This window comes from Colossoma macropomum, unplaced genomic scaffold (genome assembly GCF_904425465.1).
Source record: "Colossoma macropomum unplaced genomic scaffold, Colossoma_macropomum, whole genome shotgun sequence".
Taxonomy (NCBI): domain Eukaryota; kingdom Metazoa; phylum Chordata; class Actinopteri; order Characiformes; family Serrasalmidae; genus Colossoma; species Colossoma macropomum.
The window spans coordinates 35,852,440-35,873,822 of NW_023494787.1; the positions used below are offsets into that span (position 1 = coordinate 35,852,440).

At 36.8% G+C, this 21,383-nt stretch overlaps 1 pseudogene; it reads right to left on the reverse strand.

The window, feature by feature from the left end:
- Positions 1 to 1,729: 1,729 nt before the first annotated feature.
- Positions 1,730 to 18,225, reverse strand: LOC118804914 (annotated as a pseudogene).
- Between the last annotated feature and the right edge of the window lie 3,158 nt (positions 18,226 to 21,383).

Here is a 21,383-nt window from a genome sequence, read left to right on the forward strand (position 1 = left end):
GCCTAGTGTTATTGATTGGTTTTACTTTTGACTCTGAACCAGGAAGAATGTCTGATTTCTTTCTTCATGATTCTGGTATGAACTGTTTGGTGATGGACTCAACCTAGGCTGCGCTTAGACAACCCCTTTCCCCCTTCTGATCGGGTTTACCAGTGTTTAGTTCCTTACTGTTGTTTTCACTTGTCATATCATTAGGCAAGTTAGTGTTTACACTCAGGTGCCAGTGGAAGGTACATCTACCATGTAAGTGCGCTTTGTAGGTTTACAATTACAGACTGTAGCCCATCTGTTGCTGTTTACCATAACCCAGTTCACTCATGGAAAAGCCCAACTGTAGGACCACCACCGAGCAGATGTTATCTGAGCAGTGAACCATTCACAGCACAGCAGTAACACCAAACTCCTTATAGAAAAGTCTGTTCACTCGGTGACCATATTTGCAACGCTGCTGAGCAGTTACTTCCACTACTTTTAAAGGGGAGGGACCAAAATACTTGAAACTCAAGATCAAATTACTGTTTCCAAAGCATATTTGAAATCACTGACAAAGTCTGTCAAATATGTCATAAATAGTTTGTAGTGTTTAGCCATTCATATTGCAATCAATGACCCGTGTAGTCCTTATTAAGATCTCTGGTGACACTGATACAGCATGGTAGCAGAAGCAGCAATTATGGGGTGGGGCATTGGATCATTGACCCCACCAAAACTAAAGTAGGAGGGGAAATGCCTCCCTGGTTCTAGTTCAAAGCCCATGGAACAGAAGGAATCATGAACTTTAGTGTTTGTAAAGAAGCCAATTGTTGAGTTCTTCTTTAGAATACACTGTGCACTGATTTCAAAAAAGTTCAAAATAAACATTAATGTTTCTTGTAAGGATGATTATTTTTTTAATTGTACTGGGTAGGTATTCTAAAAGTATTCTCCTCAAAATGTAAAAAGTAGCTGTATTTTAAATACTTTGTTTACAAAAGTTAACTTGTTTACTTAATTTCTGTGTACTTGTGCGGCAAGGTGACCTTCTGCACATTCAAAACTATCCCTTTAACACTTTTACACGAATTAACATATTCTTTGTCAAACAGCTTTTACGTACGTAAAAACAAATCGGTTGCCCTCTTTTCAGTTTTCATATTGATGAATACAGAGTGAAATAATAAATTAGGCTCCTTCTGGAATGGCAGTAATCCAAACCCTCAAGTAATCATGAAGCATAGTGTTGAATTTATTTTATTATCCATATACAATAACAAGTTCAGTACTGATTAAAAGGGTTTAACCAGAAGCGAATTCTTTCTCCTTAAAAAGAAATTAAGAAATTGATTCATGCATTTTAATACTGTTATTTTCAAATACACTGCATAGTTTGCACATAGTCAGCATTTATATGTCTATGTGAGCTTCAGCATAGTCAGTTATTCTTTTTCAGGTTTTCAGATTTTTCTTGCTTGTTTTGACCCAGTTCCCAGTGATTTTCTACCCACAAATTGCCAAAACAGAACAGTTTCATGCATTTGCCTTTCTCAAGTCCCATCCAGAACAGTATTCTATAAAGTCTTTGTGTTTGTGTCACAGTTTCATAAATGGGGAACGCTGTCTTTGTTCAACATTCAGTGTTCATTCATAAATTCATTAATTAAATGTAATTACTAAATCCCTACAATTTTACAAGAGAAAGTGTCTTTGAATCCTGTGAGATTTTGACATTTGCAAATCTGAAGTCAAGTATTCAAAGTTTTGTTTGGCTGTGCTTCATTGTGAACATCTTTTCCAGGCTTCTTTTAGCCTGTTGTAAAGTAATGTGCTTCCAGTCTGCGGGGATGTCTGCTGGATACGCGTTGTATCTCTCTGCAAACTTTGTGTTGTATTTCACAAAGATGTACTTCCAGAAGTCAGAGGTTTTGATGCTTGGGTCAGGCTGAATCCTCCAATCTGGGTAAATGCTCCTCTAATCACTGTATGGATGCCACTGATAGCCTGTGTCCATACAACAGAAGCGATCTCTAGTGGCAACAACAGAAGAGCATATGTCAGGAACCAGTTTTCTACTGTCATTCCATTTGTATTTTCCAATACCTTGGGGTCGATGAATAGATGCAAAGTGCTCAGTATGATTTTTTCCTCCTGCTTCACAGGGAGCTCTATAGAATGGACAACTCTTCCCACATCCAAACACTCAGCTGAAGAGCTCTTCTTGTGGCATTGACATTTTGCTCAACTTCAGCCTAACATTGCCCTCCCTGTTTAATTTTAATGTTAAGGTCTCTTGCATTTTCTCTATGGATGACTGAAGACACTCAGCAAAATCATCAGGATTAGAATTGTTTAGAAACAGGGTGGCATCAAGAGCATCAACTGGTATGACGAGCTCTTTTCTGAGGTTGGTGCATAAATGCGTCACCAAAGTATTAACAGTTCGTTGTCCGCTCCTGCACGCATGTTCTGATTCTCTCTGAGCTTTGGAAAGAGCATCCTTGAGTTTTGCACTGACCTTGTTCAGGTGTTGTATTTCTAACTTTGCAAGTCTGTCTTCTTTCGAGAAGTGGCTAATGATCTGTTCTGATATCCACTGAGTGACAAATTCCTCATATGAGTTAATATATTGAAAAATGTTTGAAAACTCCTTACTCAGGAGTAGTTCCTTCAAAAAAGAAAACTGGAAGAATGAGCAGGTGCTGAAATCAATCCCCCCGTCTGCCTGTAAGCATTTCATCTACAATGTCTGGTCCAAGAGATTTCTGTATGTACTCCATCACAGCTGGTACAAGACATGTATTAGCAAAAGTATCTGCTTTGGTCTTGCATTGGTCTCTTTGATAGTATAAGTCTTTGAAATCAGCTAACCATTGGCATCTGAACTTCTCAACTGTCATGTTTCTCCAGGGATCATTTTTCTCAATCAAACTATCATGCATTCGTTGGAATTCCCTTGCAGCATGTCCACAAATGTAGATCTTAAGAGATGCTGCGTGCTCTGTGTTGATACAGAGCTGGCTTTCACGTTCCAGACTCTCGTCAATGTGGCACAGGGGTTCCTGGACATCTATGCTGTTGTAGTCTGATGGTGCACTAGTTTTTTCCTCAATGAAGTGCCTGCAATGATGGATAATCATTATAGATGCCTCATGAATTCTCCTTGTATTCTCAGATTGATGAAATATGAACATGCTAAAGAACCCAGCCTGTCTTTCAGACTTTGTAACAAACGGTTCTTTTCCATATTTGTGCTTTTCCACTAGATTCACATGATCATCTTCTCTTTCAAAGTATTGCTTGATTTTATTCTGAAGGATTTCTGTTTCTTGAACTATCTTAGTAGTAGCTTCAGATTTTAAATCCATCAACAAAACATCAGTGTTAACTGGATCCACTGATGACATTGTACTGTTATAGATCTTTGTTTCAGAGCTTCTGAACCATGTTTTCACTGCTTTCTTGAAGTTCCATTCCCATGTGTGGAACTCTGTACAAAGTCTAGAGTAGGCTTCAGCAACAAGGCTGTTGCGAAAACTGAAGATGAAGTTCTCGTATTTGACAGCTCTCCATAAACTTCTTGCCCATTCTTCAAATTCCATGAAATCATGAGCTGGAACTTTTGCTGCTTTGAAATGTTTCAGTATACCCTGCTTAAAGTCATAAACCCCTTCGCTATAGCCTGAGTTAACTGGTGCCATTAGAGGAGTCCCATGCCACAGGCCAGGTATGTACCAATTGTTTTTTTCAGGGTCATACTCCAAAATGTCTGAAAATGTCTTATTGTTGCCCTTATTTTCCATTTTAGCTGCAGCATGGGTCATCTCATTCAGATCCTTAAGGAGATGCTTTCTGTCCCATGATGTCTTCTTGTGGGCAGCACTATCTGCCACATTTTGATGCACAAAATGACAACATGGCCTCTTGCCAACTTCTTTCATGCGCAAAAATGCATGCATGGCAATCTGAAGGGTGTCTTTCATGTCTGTGGCATTTTCCATAGCAATATTGACAACTGTGAGGTCACTCAGTCCTACGACCAGTGTTGCTAATTCATTATCATGTTCGTAGCTGTTGGCAAGTTTCGCCAGTGTAGGTGATTTCAGTCCTTCTGTGTCAACGACCATGATGAAGTCACATTGTAGTTCTTTCTTTAATTCTTCTGCTACATTTATGAGAAGCATGAAGGCACCTCTTGTACATCTTCCGCTGCTAACTGCAAATTGAACTCCAAACATAGTGTTAAGGAGAGTAGACTTCCCAGTGCTTTGAACCCCCAAAACTGTGACTACTCGAATTTTGTTATTAGGCTTAGTCAAGTGGTCTAGCTCTTTAATTACATCTCCAATCCATTGCAGCGGAATGTTTGATACATCTCCATCAACAAGTTCAAGTGGAAACCCATCCAGCATCAACTGAGCACATACCTTTTTGATTTTTCAGATCATTTTGGCGAAGAGATGACTCATAAAACTGACCAATCTCCCTAAAGAAATGTTCAATTCCTAATGAGCTGCTAGTAATCTCCTTTTCCAAGTGTGCAAGTTTTTTATCCTTTGTGGGAGTTTGACATTCTTCCTTGTAAACCACCTCAAGCTGTGACAAATTCTTCCTCATCAAATTGTCCAAGTTGATCTTCATCCATTTCAGGAAATAGTGACGCTCTTCTTGGGAGCTGCACAAGCCAGAATAAAAAAGTAACCCAGGTTGAGTGATTCCACTCCTCGCTTGGTGGTTTCTAAGCTCTTGGATTTGTGCTTTAACTTCACTCTTGTAATGCTCAATGTTCTTCATCCCTGCATGTTTCAGTCTGCATTCCTCTTTTTCTAACTTGGAAAGTTCTCTCCAGATATCCCCTTGCAATGACAGTTCACTGCTTTTATATTTTGATATGTCTGTAATGCTTTTAGTAATCGAATCAGCCCTTTCTTTGGCACTTTGACAGGACGGTTTGTCTTTATCTACATAAATACCAAGATCTGGTGCAATCTCTGACATAGCTTCAATGCACATTTTGTGGGAATCCTTAATCGCCTGAACAACAGTTTGCCGTAACTGTCTCACAAATTCAGCATCATTCATGTTGTTGCGTTTAACTAGTAATGAAGTGTTAGGCTTCATTAATGGAAAATGTTTTTCCAGGTCCTCTGTGCTGGAAATGGCACTTTGTGAGGGGCAGACTAGGAAAAGTTTTGACTTGAATTGTAAGGAATTCAGAAATGCTTGGTGTAAATGCAGGTCATCACAGAAAAGGAACACTGCAGAGGATGTTTGGCAGAGAAAGGAGAATTGGGTCTCGAAGGAGTTGACATCCCCATGGAGATTTGCTATTGCCATTGGCTCTTTGAAGAGGGCAATTTTTTCCTACCCACTGGGGAGATACCAGCTAATTTCAGAAAGCCCATTTGAGATCTTCCTGTGGACATGTCCATTGATCATTTCCTTGTGAACAAAAGTGTTATGATGCTGCTGATTGTTGCTGAGGAGCTTATTCAGAAAGTCAGATTTGGATAAGCTGCTTTTTCCAAGTCTAGCAAAAGATACCACTGGCATCTCAGTTAGGACAATGCTGTTTTCTTCAAAACCTGAATGGGATTTAAAGTTCTTTACAATGTCCCTCATGGCCCACAGCATTAGAGTACACTGCTGATTGTCATAGTTTGGCAACAGAAAGGGAATAGCAAACTGACACAGTGACATTTTTAGAGCAATTTCTTGTTGGAGAAAAGCATCTGAGCAGAGGAACAGAGCCGTGACCAGATCTAGTGGATTGATTTCGTCCTTGCTTGAAACTCGCGAAACATCTTCGCATTCAGTGTTTCTTGCTGTTATGTTGACCATCATTATTTTTTTAAGAAAATGCCAGGGTAATGATTTTACATTTTCAGCAGTTTTGTCTTGTACCGTGTTTTTGTTTAGTTCCAACACAGACTTCAGGGTTAATTTCTGCCTCAGAAAGGGCCGGAGTCCTAGTTGTTCTAAAACTGATTCCACACTGATATCTGTAAGAAATCAGACATGCTGAAATTATTTTTGCTACAAAAACTGTTAACATTTGAGATAATTTACTTGATTAGGAGATCATAACTCACATGTCCGTTGTTTGACTTCTGCAGGGTTGCTCTCAAGCTTTGAGTCATTCAGGACCACTGTAGTGCTGACAGAGAAGGTATATTCTGTTCCCGGTATCAGCCCATCCACACTTGCCTCTCTTTCATTAGTTTCTAACGACCGTGTTGTGTCAGTGTCATCACTCCAGGTCACTTTGAAGCTGTGAGGCATATCATCATGATTCTGAGGACCATCCCATTGTAAAGTCACAGAAGTCTCACCAACAGAATTGACTTTCAGCCCCTCTGGTTTAGATGGCTCTGGTAGAAACAAGATGTTTTTATGAGACAATGCAATAGGAAAAACGAGTGCCTATGAGTTATGAATTTGTAGCAGCAAATTGTTTTGTTTTGGTTTTTTTTTTTTGTCTAGCTACTTAGCTTTGAAGTAATTTTCTCACTTGTGTGGAAGTCTAAGACGTTTGGTTCACTCTGCTTTCCATTGGCCAGCACTGTGGTTATGGAGACAGTATATTTAGTTGCAGGAATCAATTCAGTAAGCATGCATGTTTTACAATTTGAGGGCAAGATAATTGATTCTGTTTCTTTATCTGCAATGTAGGATGTCACTCTGTATTTGTATGCACTCTGATCCATTCTCTGTGGTTCTCTCCATCTTAATTTCACAGTTGTTTCATCAAATGAGTCACATAGAAAATCCACTGGCACCTCAATTGCTACAAAAACAAAACAAAACAGATAGCATCTCATTGGCATAGTTTTCCCCCAAATCATACATAGCAAACCTTTAATTTTAATGGTTGTACATACAGGGTTGGCAGTTTAATACAGCATTTCAAACATTCCAGAAAGTCATGTCATGTGACTATGGTACAGTATAAATAAAATTTTATTTGATAAGCGCCTTTCAAGACACCCAAGGACACTGTACAATAAAAATAACAAAGATTTAAAAACAAAAAAAACAAAAAAACACAGTACTGCTTCACTCAAAAGCCATATGGAAAAAGTGGGTTTTAAGACTAGCTTTGAACATAGCCAGGGTCGAACAAGCACGCAACTCAGAGGGGAGACTGTTCCACAGCTTGGGGCCAGCAACACTAAATGCCCTGTCACCAGCAGTATGCAGCTTAGAGATAGGAACTTTGAGCAAACGTGAATCAGAGGAGTGAAGAGTGCGAGCTGGAGAGTATAACTGAAGCAGACTACCAAGGTAGGAGGGGGCAAGGCCATTTGAGTGGAGGCAAAAATCACTCCCAAATTTTTAATCTGGGTCGAAGAAGAGACAATATAACCAGGAATAGAGACAGCAGTGTTGCTTATCTTTTTAATTGTAGCTGGAGAGGCAATTAATATGGCCTCCGACTTATTACTATTCAGACTCAGGTAAATGATTAATCAACACCAAGGGTGGTAAACCGTGAGATGGTTTAGTATATATATAGATCTGCACATCGTCCGCAAAACAATGAAACTGCAATCCATGTCGCCTGATGATGTCACCAATGACCCCTGAGGAACACCACAAGACAGGGAGCACGAGTCAGATCTGTTACCTCCAATAGAGACAAACTGCTGCCTGTCTGCTAGATATGACTGAAACCAGGCAAGTGCAGTACCAGATATGCCAATCAAATTTTGAAGCCGATGTAGTAGTAGGCTATGGCATACTGTATCAAAAGCGGCAGTAAGGTCCAATAGAACAAGCAAATTCAACAAACACTTATCAGCTGCTATTAAGAGATCATTCGCCACCCTAACAAGCGCAGTTTCAGTGCTATGATTCTTTCTAAAACCAGACTGGAAAACTTCAAACAGGTCATTGGATTCAATATGGTCTATTAACTGGACTGCTACTGTCCGTTCAAGTATTTTGGTGAGAAATGGGAGATTAGACATTGGCCTGTAATTTGCTAAATTCTCAGGGTCTAAACTGGTCTTCTTGAGAACCGGCGTAATGGCAGCCAATTTCAAACAAGCTGGAACAAAACCTGAACTGAGTGATGCATTGATAACCTGAGTAATGAGAGGACAAATTGAAGCATGACAAGCTCTCACCCAGTGTGTTGGCATGGGGTCCAGTTGGCAAGTAGTAGCTCTAGAGACCTTAATAAGCTGTAGAACAAAACTTTCATGCACAGTATTAAAAGTGGAAAAACAACTGTCATTAAATTGAAAAGATAAATAAGACAGAGAAGCGTTTCTAACATCAGATACAATGGTGTGGTGTGCTTCATACATACAGCGAGGAAAATAAGTATTCAACACGCCAACCGTTTTCTATTAAACATATTTCCAGTGCAGCTATTCATGTGAAATTTAAACTAGGCATTGATATTTACTTAGTATAACTACACAGCTTGAGAAATCTTCACATTCCAGTCCATAAAAAAGTGCAATAAAGTGGAGCAACAAGAAGAAAAAAAGGACTAAACCAGCTGATTTCACCAATTAGTTCTCCTACCTGTGCTAATTAAAATCAGTTGAGCTGGGTAAGTGTATGTTTGTAGGTTAGTACCTCCACTCTTTGAAAAATGGAAACAATCATTAGAAAGTATGTAATTTAATCTTTTTTTTTATTTTTAGATTCTTAATCTTGAAATATGAATTCGACATGTCAGTGGCCTCGTTGTTTGTACAAAAAATACTAATTCACTTCAAAATTTCAAATAAAAGTCACATTTATTTGATTAGTCCATAAATCAAAAATGTTATTCAACATTAATGTTTGATTAACATTAACATTTCACAACAATTAATATAGCTTTTCACTCCCTTTGCAACATTTTTTGACAAAATGATCCTGTGATGGGGTGGTTCACTGTGACGGGGTGGTAGGGGCAAACTGTCTCTCTATGATCTGTTGGTTTTTACTTTCGTCTAACATTAGAAACTTGTTAATTCTGTGTAAAAAGTGTAAGCATCACTTAATTATCAAAAATATTTATCAAAATTAGGCTTTATTAATACAACAGTATGCTAGAAAACAAATGCAAATATATGTTTGTATTAAATTAAACAAATACTGACCATTCAAAGTGTGAAAAATAACAGTAATTTAAATATGCAACATTAAAAAAATTAACAATCAATACTTAAAAATTAAACAACAGATCAAATTATTCCTATATGCATAAAGATATAGATAGTAAGTGAGTGAAAGAGACAGTACGTGAATGAGTCAAATAGATGAGTCAGTGAGTGAAAAAGAAAATAAATGAGCAAGCAAACATTTAAGGCTATACGTCGGTAAACGCTCCAATTCAGTCAATTTTCACATTCAAACGGGAAGCAGAAGCACAGCATCACATAAAACGTGACAGGGTGGCATGTGACGGGGTGGTAAATTTCATCCTAAAATTGTCTCAGTTCTCCATGTGGTGACATTCCTGACTTAAACATACATTCATTCGATTTGAAATATCATTATCATTATCATCAGTTAGTGTGACAGGATGCTTAGTCAAACTGAGGGATGCAAATCATAAAAATGGTTTTATTTTAAATGACTATATCTTATGTAAATAGGGACACATATAATCCTTAAAAGAATAAAGGTTTTATAAAAATATAACATTTATTTGGTGATATTGTAGATTAGGGCTGCAACAAACGACTAATTTGATAGTCGAATAATCGATCGATTACTGAAATGAATAATCGATTATTTTATAACTTTTATGTAGCTATAAGCTTTTAAATTTAGCCTTTAGGTTGCTTTATGCATTTGCTAACTAACAATGAAGACAATAAAGATGAATACCATTCAAGAACTCACTGTTTTAATGAACTTTCCTGCTAATACAAAAGATAAAAAAAAAATAGTCCAATCTATTTTTCCTGTCAAAATTTATAACCAAGGATGTGCAAAGTAGCAGCAATAAAATATAACAAAACTAAATCAGTTTTCCTTTAATCAAGTAAATAAAAAAATCAATCTAAATTTAAATGTTAAATATAAACAGTGCAGTCTGTGCTCCGTGCATTCTGCTGTCTGTCTACACTCGGCTGAAACTACATTCTACAATCACAGGTCTTTACTGAAACGGAGCAAAGTCAGCGTCTCTCCGTGCTCCTGTGAGGGTCTCGCTCTCCTCTGAGAGGAAATACTCCCCGCTGCAGAAAAGACGCGCTCTGATGGAGCGGATGGAAAAGTGGCGAATGTTTGTGGCAAGTTTCTCTACGAACAGTTACATTAAGAACGATTTTGTGTAAACGCTTCATTTCAACGGCAACCCTTTGTCCAGCTGCCCTGTGTGTTCACAGAGAACTACCTCCTTAAACTGTTAGCATAGATGAAGAAGATTCATCTCGGTAAGATACGCCGCGTCCCAAACCGCATACTAGCACACTAAATAGTGTGTAAAAATAGCGCATATATCATTATAAGTGCCCACATTAGTGTAGTGTGTGAAGTACAGAATTGTGTGGTTCGGGACGCGGCGACAGTTAATGTTAATGTTAAATTCCGTCCTACTTCGTGTTATGAACCGATCTGTAACATTTTATATTTCGAAGTGCTGTTCTCTGGAATCGTTAATGGAGTTGGAAAAGAGAAGCAAGTAATTATTATTCACAGCGACCCTGTTCACTTTCCAGATAACGTTACTTTTGAGGATTTTGCTCTTGAGGCTGCCATCGCGCTGTTGTTAAGTCTCCAGTAAGCGGTAATGTCAAAACGTTCCTAGTGAGCGCGAGAAAGACGCATAATGACGTCACCAACTAATCGACTACTAAATTAGTTGCCAACTAATTTGGTCGTCGATTTTAGTCGATGAAGTCGAATAATCTTTGCACCCCTATTGTAGATGCAAATGTAATGTTGGTCAATACAGATATGTGAATGAATGTCAATGAATTAATGAAAAATGATTAGTAATATTAATGTTGCTCTTTAATAATAGAATTTTCTCTTATATCATGTTAAGAAGTAAACTTCAATGCCATCCAATTGAATTAAGAGCTTTAAGCTTTGGAAACACACTTTGACACATTTTTATGCCTTATGCATCTCATCAAATGTTTCAGACACAAATGGCACCCGTTTCGAAGAATGACTCGGGTACTGTTGTCACAGAGAAAAGAACAAACAATATACTACATTGACACAGTCTCTATTCGATCACCCCAGAAGACTCTATTACTGAAGAAAAGGCATGTAAAAGCTTGTTTGAAGTTTGCTACAGAACATTTGGAGAAAGCTGTAGATTACTGGGAGAAATTATTGTGATCAGATGAGATAAAAAATCTAACTTTTTGGCAATAATACAACGTGCCATGTTTTAAGTAGAAATGGCTCTGCATATAACCCTAAAAATACCATACATACAGTGAAGTTTGGAGGTGAAAGCATTGTGGTATGGGGCTGTTTCTCTTCTCATGGTACTGGAAGAATCCAAATTATCACATGGAATGAGCTGTGCACTGGGAAATTCTTGAGAAGAATCTGTCACCATACACCAGCACGATGAGCATGAGATGTGATTTGACTTTTCAGCAAGACAGTGATCCAAAACATTGCATAGAAAGAAAATCAAGGAGCTGGAATGGCCCAGTCATTCGCTAGACTTAAACTCACTAAAGAAAATTTGTACAATGAACTGAAGATCAAGATTCACCAGCACGGCCCTGGAATCTGCAAGACTTAAAGAGTGTGTAGAAGAATGGGCCAAAATCCAACCCGAACACTGTGAGAAGTTAGTTTCTTCGTACAGGAAGCACCAAGTATAAAATAAATTTCAAGTAGCATGTTCAGAACTTTTCTCCTTTGTCATTCCATTTTATTGCACGTTTTTGAATTGGAATGTTACAATTTCTTAAGCTGTGTAGTTTCATTGTAGTTTTGTAGTATTCACTCACACTGTATGCACATTCCCCACAGGTGGAATTTGTACACATGCTACCTACATGTTCGTCCTTAGGTTGCTAGCTGTTCAAAATCAGTTAATATGCTTTTTAAAACTAACCTTATTTGGTGTGAAACTATAGATTTTTGTATAAAGTCTATCATAGTATGAGTAAACCAGAGATTTAAAAAAATTGGCAGCCAATTTTACCAAATCAGTTAGTAAATTAGCAATAATTAGTAGTAAATTAATTTGTATTTTGCACTCCAGTTGACTCATAAACCAAATTCAACACATTATAAATTTACCATTACCAGTAAGTAGACCAAAAAAGCAATAGATTTTTGTTCTCTCAGTCTATCAGACTACACACAAACCAAATATATAGACATTTTTCTGCAACATTTTAAAGTAATTAGCACTCAAAGTTACCAAAGTGGTTCAAGCTAGTAAGCTCCTAATCTAACTGAATCTTGAATTAAATTCAACATACAATAAAATGACCATGATCAGCAATTAGAGTGTACAATTAAAATGAATGGAAACTAATTTCTGAAAAAGTTGGAATTTCAGTAAAGTATAATTGTCAGACAACAGTCAAGGGGCAGAGATTACACTGTTATAACCATGCATATTGTGCTTTAACTCAGAAAGACTTTGGCCAATGGTTATGAAATGTGTTATCTAACTTGTTGTTACTACTACTACTACTAATAATAATAATAATAATAATAATAATAATAATAGTAGTAGTAGTAGGTAAAATTCACAATTTTAATATTCAAGTAAATCTTTTAACATTTAAGGGACTCTTATTTTGATATATGTTGTTCCAGCCTGGAAAAAAGTGCTATCAGAGCTGGTTTATGAGAAGCCTGGCCAGAGAACTTGTAGATAGGTGAATTACCATTCTGCAATGTCTTCCGGGTTTCTCAAATGCTAGAGGGCGCTCCCGAGCGAGTCCAAAATGAATGGGTAGATATGGCACATTTGAGCAAAATCATAGTTTATAAATGCCTAAACATTTTTAATGTAAAAGGATGCAATAATTTCCTGAACACTGATTAGCATAAAACATTTTAACACTGCTGTTATATTTTTAAGAGCTCTTAAACTATAGGAGAAAAACGGCACCTCATGTATGTCCATGACATCTGTGAGCGCAAACAGCCAATGAGCTGCTCCACTCGCCAACCAATCAGCACTCACTAGCACTATTGCCCGCCTTCTGCTGTCCAAAACCTATTTGCTGTAGAAAAAAAGGAAATATATAGGTAAGATTTCTTTGTGAAATGTATTTTTTTAGTGAAATACATCCTTCTACTTTCTAAAATTAAAGAAACGTTCTGGTCAAGTGATTAGAAACTATTTTAACTTTTCATTTTTAGCCATTGAGCTCCATTTACTCCCTTTCATCTTCCTATTTCCCCCGTTATATCAAAAAACAGGACTGCAAAAATACCCGTGAGTGAGTCCTCAGTGAATGGGGGTGAATGGAGTTAAATGGCTAAAAACAAAAAGTTAAAATAGTTTCTAATCACTTATACAGAACTTTCTTTTAATTTTAGAAAGTAGAAGGATATATTTCACTAAAAAAGCAAAGAAAACTAACCTGTACGTTTCTTTTTCTTTTTTTTTTCTACAGCAAACAGGGTTATGGGCAGCAGGACGCTAACATTACTGCTACTGAGTGCTGATTGGTTAGCATTACTGCTACTGAGTGCTGAGTGGTTGGCGAGTGGAGCAGCTCATTGGCTGTTCATGCTCACTGACGTGAACGTAGATGAGGCGCCGTTTTAAACTCCAATAACTCAAGTTCAAATGCGCTCAAAAACATAACAACGATGTTAAAATGTTTTATGCTGTTCTGTGTTCAGGATATGAGTTCATTCTTTTTCTCAAAAATGTTTAAGCATTTACAAACTGATTTTGCTCAAATGCCCTTTCTTAACCCATTCAATTTGGATTTGTCTGGCGCCTTCTAGCGTTTAAGAAACCCAGAAGACATTACAGAGCGGTGATACTCAAAAAATTCTCACATGTTCTCTGGTGCTATGCTATAAACATGCCATTCAATCGTTAGCCTGTGCAAAAAGGAGATTGGATAAATCTGTTTTTCATGGATTTATTGTGTTTCTACTGTTACGTCCTGAGTAAATCCATGATTTAGCTCTCTAACTAGTTCTAAAGTAGCATACTCATAGACTGTTTGATTTCTACATGCACACACATCTCACAAATATCTGCAGTTGCCCAAAGTCACATGTGGATCAAAGCAAAATGTACAACTTCTCTTGAGAGTGTAAAATTGTTAGCAAAACCGCTCTATCTCTACTGATCTCTAGCTGCTAGAATTCATGCTAATACTGCTAGTATGTTAGCTTGCGAGCAAACTTGTTAGCCTGGCAAACTCTTTAAAAGAGATCATTCAAAAAAATAGTGACTGACATATCAAACTATTATTCCAGTTCACATTCTGGTCATGCACTAACATTAGTGCTTAATGGCTAAATGGCCTCAACTGTAAAAATACAGTAGAAATACCTAACTGAAATTAAAATCAGTAAATTGCTGCATATATTTTCTACAGCTGGCTACTGTGTTTATCTGATGGAAAGATCTCAGACTCAGTAACAGGGTTGCCAAGTGTCCCGGTTTTGGCATGAGACTCATGATTTTTAGTCTTTTCTCACACTGCACAAAGAAATCTCAATCCAACCAACGTGCTTAGAACAAACTTGCATGACACCTATTATGTTCTTTTTGTGTCCAGTTTGTTCATATCGTAGCAAGCTGCGCCTTTTTATGTCACTTTGAGGCCGGAGTGTGTAGCAGCTTCAGAAAACTGGAGTGGCATGGTTCACTTAACCCCCCCCGCCTCACTGTAATGCTTCATCCCATAACATTATACACACACTCAGCTAGCTCAGCTACTAATTTGGTTGAGCGTAAAATTGTTTGCTTTAATTTCATATCCTCATCATCTGCCACTAACAGTGCTGGGGTAGTTGCTTGAAAAGTTATAGATTACAAACGATTAATTCTATCAAACTGTAATGAGATTACTTAATATGTGCTGGAAAAGTAATCTCACTATTTATTAATTTATTTCTGAATTACTTTCTGAAATCCACACAAATCTGTACTGGAAATGAACACTATCACAGTAAACAGCATCTTACTGTCCCAACCTTTGAACAAGACATCTAGTTATACTTGATGACAATAACACAGCTGATGGAATTTGAAAATCCCAAAATTAGCCTGCAGAAACAGCCTCAAAATACATTTTACTCAAAACCCAGCCTGCAACACACCTGTGCTAGATATTTAGTATTCTAAATACACACACTCGTGTGTGCAAAATTGAAAGTCTCACTCCAGTCACCTCACTAAAGTTGTCAATCCTGCAGTAAGCATTTGCTCATTTATACTATATGGTGTGCAAAACATGTGCACATTTAGGTGCCACCAACAAGAAATTTTATTTTTATTTATTATGACTTTTAATCGTATTTGTTGGCAGAGGCCTCTAACTGTTTCTTTTCTGGAAAAGGTTGCCATTTCATCAAATAGCTCTTGATTCACCTGTGCTGACAGATGCAGAGAAACTTTGCTTGCTGTTGTCCCTGATCACCACCACTGTAATGTTGTACTTTGTGCCTGGTGACAGCCGCTTGATCTCGTAGTGATGCGCATATAGTGTTTTATTGTGAATGATGCCCTCACATTCCCAGGTGACCCAAAATGTCTTTGGTCCTTCCAGATCCTCTGGAGAACCCCAACACAAGCTCACCGAGTCTGGCCCTACAGAGGTGAAGTGAATCTCTCCAGGGGGAGGAAGCTGGTCTGCAAGAAAGAAGAAAGAAGAGTCACATTTCTAAGACTTCAATGTTATGAATCATTGTTATGTTTTGTTCTGTTTTTTTTTTTTTATTGAGTTCATAATTCCCAAAGTTTATGGTTTTTTTAACGCCTTTCTTCCTTACGTTGAGCAGTTTCCAGCTGAGGACCCAACCCAAAACAAAAGAATTGCAGTTTTTCCTCCTTGCTGATCTGCTGGTTAAGCAGCTTTAAACGTTTTTTCATTACTTTGAGTTGTAGAGATGACAAAAGTTTTATTGTATTGCATGACAGATTACTATTGATTTTTGTTTCAACGAGAAGAGTTCATTTGCAAAAACAGACGTGGTTTTTACTGTGCATTCTGGGAAATGTCAATCAAACCACAGTTGGGTTGTTTTGATTAAGTAAAAGTAACTCAACAAAATACAGGTAACTTACAAAACGAAACTTTATTGATTTTTTTTTTTATAATTATTTATATTTTTAAAGTTTTTTGGGCAAATATAACTCCAACTGCCATTTCATGTTTCAGAGTAAAATAAAGCCATGTAACAGATACAAGTTTCTTTTAAATGAAATGTTTAACATTCTTTGATATAAAACAAGTAGGTACAGTGCTGAAGATTACAACAAAAACAACCCATTAATGTGCAATATTAAACATTTATAAGATGGAACATCCTAGGTCTATATTACAAATGGTTCACTGCTCCCTGTATAATGCACTATGTGAGTTATGAAATATTGGCTTTTACACCCAAATTTTTTGTCCAGTGCGGAATTGTGCACACATGGCTGAATCTAAAGTGGTTCTTTGTTTGACACACTGTGCACTGTTTAGATGAGTAGCTGTTATTTTAAGACCTAAGTGCTGTATGGGAGGCAAATCCAACCAAAAAAGAAATTAAAATTAAAACAATAAAATGTAAATGCAAACCTCTTTTTGCCATTTCTTTTTCCAAACATCTGCGCAAATATCCTGCCAAAATTGAAAATGAAATGAAATACCTATATTTGCAATTTAATTTTTCCCATAAGCACGAGTCATTTGTGACAAAAATAAAAGTAAATTTAAAACATTCTTTCTATTTGTCACTTTATTTTAGTCATTATTCTGGTATTTCATGGCCAAATCTAAAATGGAAAAGTAGTTTGGCAGGATATTTGCGCAACTGTTTGTAAAAAGAAATGGCAAAAAAGAGGTTTGCATTTTGTTTTAATTTTTTGGATGGATTTGCCTCCCATACGTGCTGTACTTTGTAGGGGGAAGGAAGTCATTTGAGATTTTGCCTAAAGCCGCTCACAGCAGCGTTGTGTCACTTGCCCTGAATACTGCGCATTGTTTGGCTGAACGGATTTATCGGGTTCTGCTGGAGAACAGCGCTGACATTTGACTGTTTCAGCTGTAAAACGAGAACTAGCAATGCAGTGACAATGGATACTCAGAGCTGGATTTTGAGGAGCCTGGCCTCTTACAATTGCCACTATTATATCTGAAACATGACTGCAAAACGCCAGAGGGCGCCCGTGAGTGAGTCCTTAATAAATGGGGGTGAGCTAAACAGCTAAAAATCAAAAGATAAAGTAGTTTCTGATCACTTTCCCAGAAGTTTCTTTTTTATTTTTAGAAAGTTGAAGGATGTAATTCACTAAAAAAGCAAAGAAAAGTACCTGTATGTTTCCTTTTTCTACAGCAAACGGGTTTGGGGCAGCAGGATGCTAGCATTACTGCTGCTGAGTGCTGATTGATTAGCAGTACCGCATTTACATGCACTTAGGTCAGATAACAGAAAAACTATTGGTCTACTTGAGTCAGGCAACAATCGGATTTCTGCTTTGCAATCTGCTAATAAACGTAAAATTCAAACTTCATGCCACTTTTTTTTTTTTCTCAATCTTTATTCAAACTGTAGTAAACCTTTTGATCAGTGTACTTAAGTATTCATTTTTACTTTAATTGTTGTCGTTTGAGATAAGTAAGTTCTACAAAAAATATGAAATTAACTAGTAATAGGATGCTGTAAAGTGACAAGGCAAAATGTAACATCACAGCTTATTGTACTGTATTACTATAAAGATTATCGGTAGGTGGCCTTCATGTGTATACTGTTGAAAACCAGTGTTTCTCAGTGTCTGATATTTTTAATATTTATTTAGAAATGATTTCTTGAAGAAATTTTGCTTTCAATAATTGGGTTGGACCAATATCTGAATTATGGGTTGAATTTTTTTATGTACATATCTGCCTATGCCAATTTATAAACATAAAAGTGTAGAAACTTGAAGAAGATCCACCTGGATTAGCATTACTGAGAAATATAGCATTTATTTCTGTAGGGTTACAAATACAGTAAAATAAATAACATGCACAGCAGCAAAGCATCACCTAAACATTCTGCTTTTCTGGCACGTTATGACACCATATGCCAATGTGATATATTTATTAAGGGGCCAGGCCTGGACTGGACAACTGTGCTACCTATGTCCATGCTCATTACCAAGCAATATCTAGGTCCGTTGCCTAATTATTATCAGTATTTTATTAACTGTAGTGGGCTAGTACTCGTAGGTGTACTTTGTGTACTGATATAACATATTTTGATTGGTTGTAAGTTGATGAAAAAGTATAAAAAAAGCAGGTAAATAAATAATGCAAAGATCTGGACATTCCTCATTAGCAAAATTATCATCAGATGTAAGCCTATATCAAGAAGAAGATAGTGGCAGAGTCAAAACGTAGTTTAGTTTTGTTTTACACTGCAGTGCTTCATTTCGCCGTTTTAAAAGGGGACATTTTTATGATTCTTTGTAAGATAAAACTGAAAGTGCTTTGGTGAGGGAGTTTTTGGTGAGTGGTGAGGTTTTTCTCTGCTGTGTGGTAACTTTGCTTACCCTTCACATTCCTAGTTTGCCACAATGATATTAAAGCCTAAATAGATTTGTTGTTTTGTTTATTTATGGTGTGATAATGTTGTTAACTCATGGTCTGGACCAAAATAGAAATAGCAGGAGTGGTATCAGTGTTCTCATTAGAAGTGGACTGCACTGGGTTGACTTGCTATATTTTTTTTATATACCAAAGCTAACTTTCCTTTTTCAGTCAAAACAGAGTGCTACACAGGCTCAGCAAATTGTATATAATGCTAGAATTACTATTAGTATAGATACAGTGCTTTGCAAAAAATGTTCAACCCCCTTAAGTCATCGGAATCATCTGGATTACAAATGAAACTGATATTTTGTGTTATATTTTATTCCAACTGATTCTCAAAATTAATAAATTTAAAGTGATGGTTATTTTATACAAAAAAATCCTGACAGAAAATATTAACTGAAAAATGCTGTTTGCATAAGTATTCAACCCCTGTGCTGTGGAAGCTCCATGTTTACACATATGAAAGATATTGCCGTACCAAGGATACAACTGGCTTACCATCGGTATATTATCTTTTCTGGCTAAAACACCCCCTTAATTCATGTACCATTGGTCAGACTGTGAATCTGAAGGAAGACTGTGAACATGAAGACCAAAGAGCATTCTAAGGCAATAAGAGATAAAGTTATATACATGCACAAGATAGGAAAAAGCTACAAAATAATATCCAAGTATTTAAATTTTTTTGGGAAATGGAATCTGTACCATACCACCCACTGCCCAGATAAGGTCATCCCTCAAAACTCAGTATCAAAGCAAGAAGGGGAAGCCACAGAGAGGCCACAAATCTATTTGAAGGAGCTACAGAGCTCAGTGGCTGAGACTGGAGTGAAGGCGCACCAGTCAACGAGATCAAGAGCTCCGCATACAACTGGCCTGTATGGGAAGATGACCAAAAGATGACATTACTGACAAAAAAACACATGAAAGCATGTGTGGAGCCAGAAAGTATGAGAGTGACCCAACTAAAATGTGGGATAACACTGTCCATTCCTCAACAAACATCCCAACAGTGAAGCATGGGGGTGGTAGCATGATGTGTGGATGCCTTTCCTCAGCGAGGACTGGGCATCTTGTTAAATTTGAAGGATGGATGGATGGTGCAAAATGCAGGGAGATGCTGGAAGACAACCTGCTTCAGGCTGTTGAAAAGCTGAAGCTTGGGAGAAACTTCACCTTTCAGCAGGACAGTGATCCCAAGCACACAGACAAGCAACAAAAGAGTGGTAAAATAAGAAAAAGATGAATGTTCTACAGTGGCCAAGTAAAAGTCCAGATCTCATTACAAATCAAGAATCTGTGGCACTGTTCAAAAATTGCTGTCCATAGGTGTCATCCAACCAACCTGAACAACCTGAAGCAAATTTGCCAAGACGAAAGGGTAAAAATCTCTCCTAAACAGTGTGCAAAGCTGGTAGTAATCTACACCAACAGACTTAAAGCTCTTAGTGTAGAAAAAGGTGGTTCTACCCAGTGCTAGTCTGAAGGGAATGAATACTTATGCAGGCAGCATTTTTCTTTTTTTTTTTTAAAAAAAGATCTGCTGCAATAATGAATTTTCACTTTGAACTTTACTAAGGGCATATTGGTTTTCAATAAAAACACTGTCAGGAACAATCTGTGTAAGTGTCATTTGTGATCCAGACGAATCTGACTACTTTAAAGGAGGCTGAATATTTTTGTAAGGCACTGTAGTTCCAGTGTTGGGGTAATTCTCTCAAAATTTAATGGGGTTATTTTACTTATAAAAAAGTAATCTTATTACTCATTAATTTATATATATTAATTTTATATATATATATATATATATATATATATATATATATATATATATATATATATATATTTATTTATATATATATATATATATATATATATATTAAGATAATTTCACTTAATAAAATTACTCAAGTAAAAAATCTCTAAAAAATAAGTTAATCTTATAAAATTCATATTTGTATAATAATCTTTTATTATTCTTTTAGCAGTTTAGATGATTGTGCCACTCAGGAACCCTGGATGCATATGTTTAAATCAGCTAAACTAATTTAAACATATGCATCCAGGCAGCCCCAATCCTGTCTTTTCTCTAGACCCCCACGGTCACTAAATCCACCCTGTTTGCAACACATAAGGATACAGTAAAATGTGGACTGCCTAGATATCCATATTAAAGAACCGAATTAAAAACAACTGCCATTTTAACAAGTAGCAAGTAGAGTTTGTGCACTAAAATATGCAGAAAAAAATTATATTTTAGTTTGTTCCTTGTAGAGGATGTGTTAACCTATTTTCACATAGAAATTCAACAAAATGTATTTTCACTGGGGGTGTTCAAGCTTTTGCATGGGTTCAGTGTCACCTTCTTTTTGGCACCTGTAGGTGGCGCAACTAAACACACCAAAACTCTTCTGCTGAGAGCGTTGACAGTGGAGTGAAGTGGTATTTTTTATTTGTGTATTTATTTATTTCTTTATTTAATACTTACTGTCTATTAAGTACAGGATCACACATATGCAAAATACTCACCATGTTCTATATGTCTAGCATTAATTATTTCTTATTAATTATTCACTTTTAGCTATTTGTTTTTGTTACAAAATCTTCATATCAAAACATATCCAAGTGTATCTCTCATTTTCATATCCCAGTTTAGGTAGCTGTAATATCTATGAAGTCTGACTGCAGTGCTTTGTGTTTCATTATCTGTAG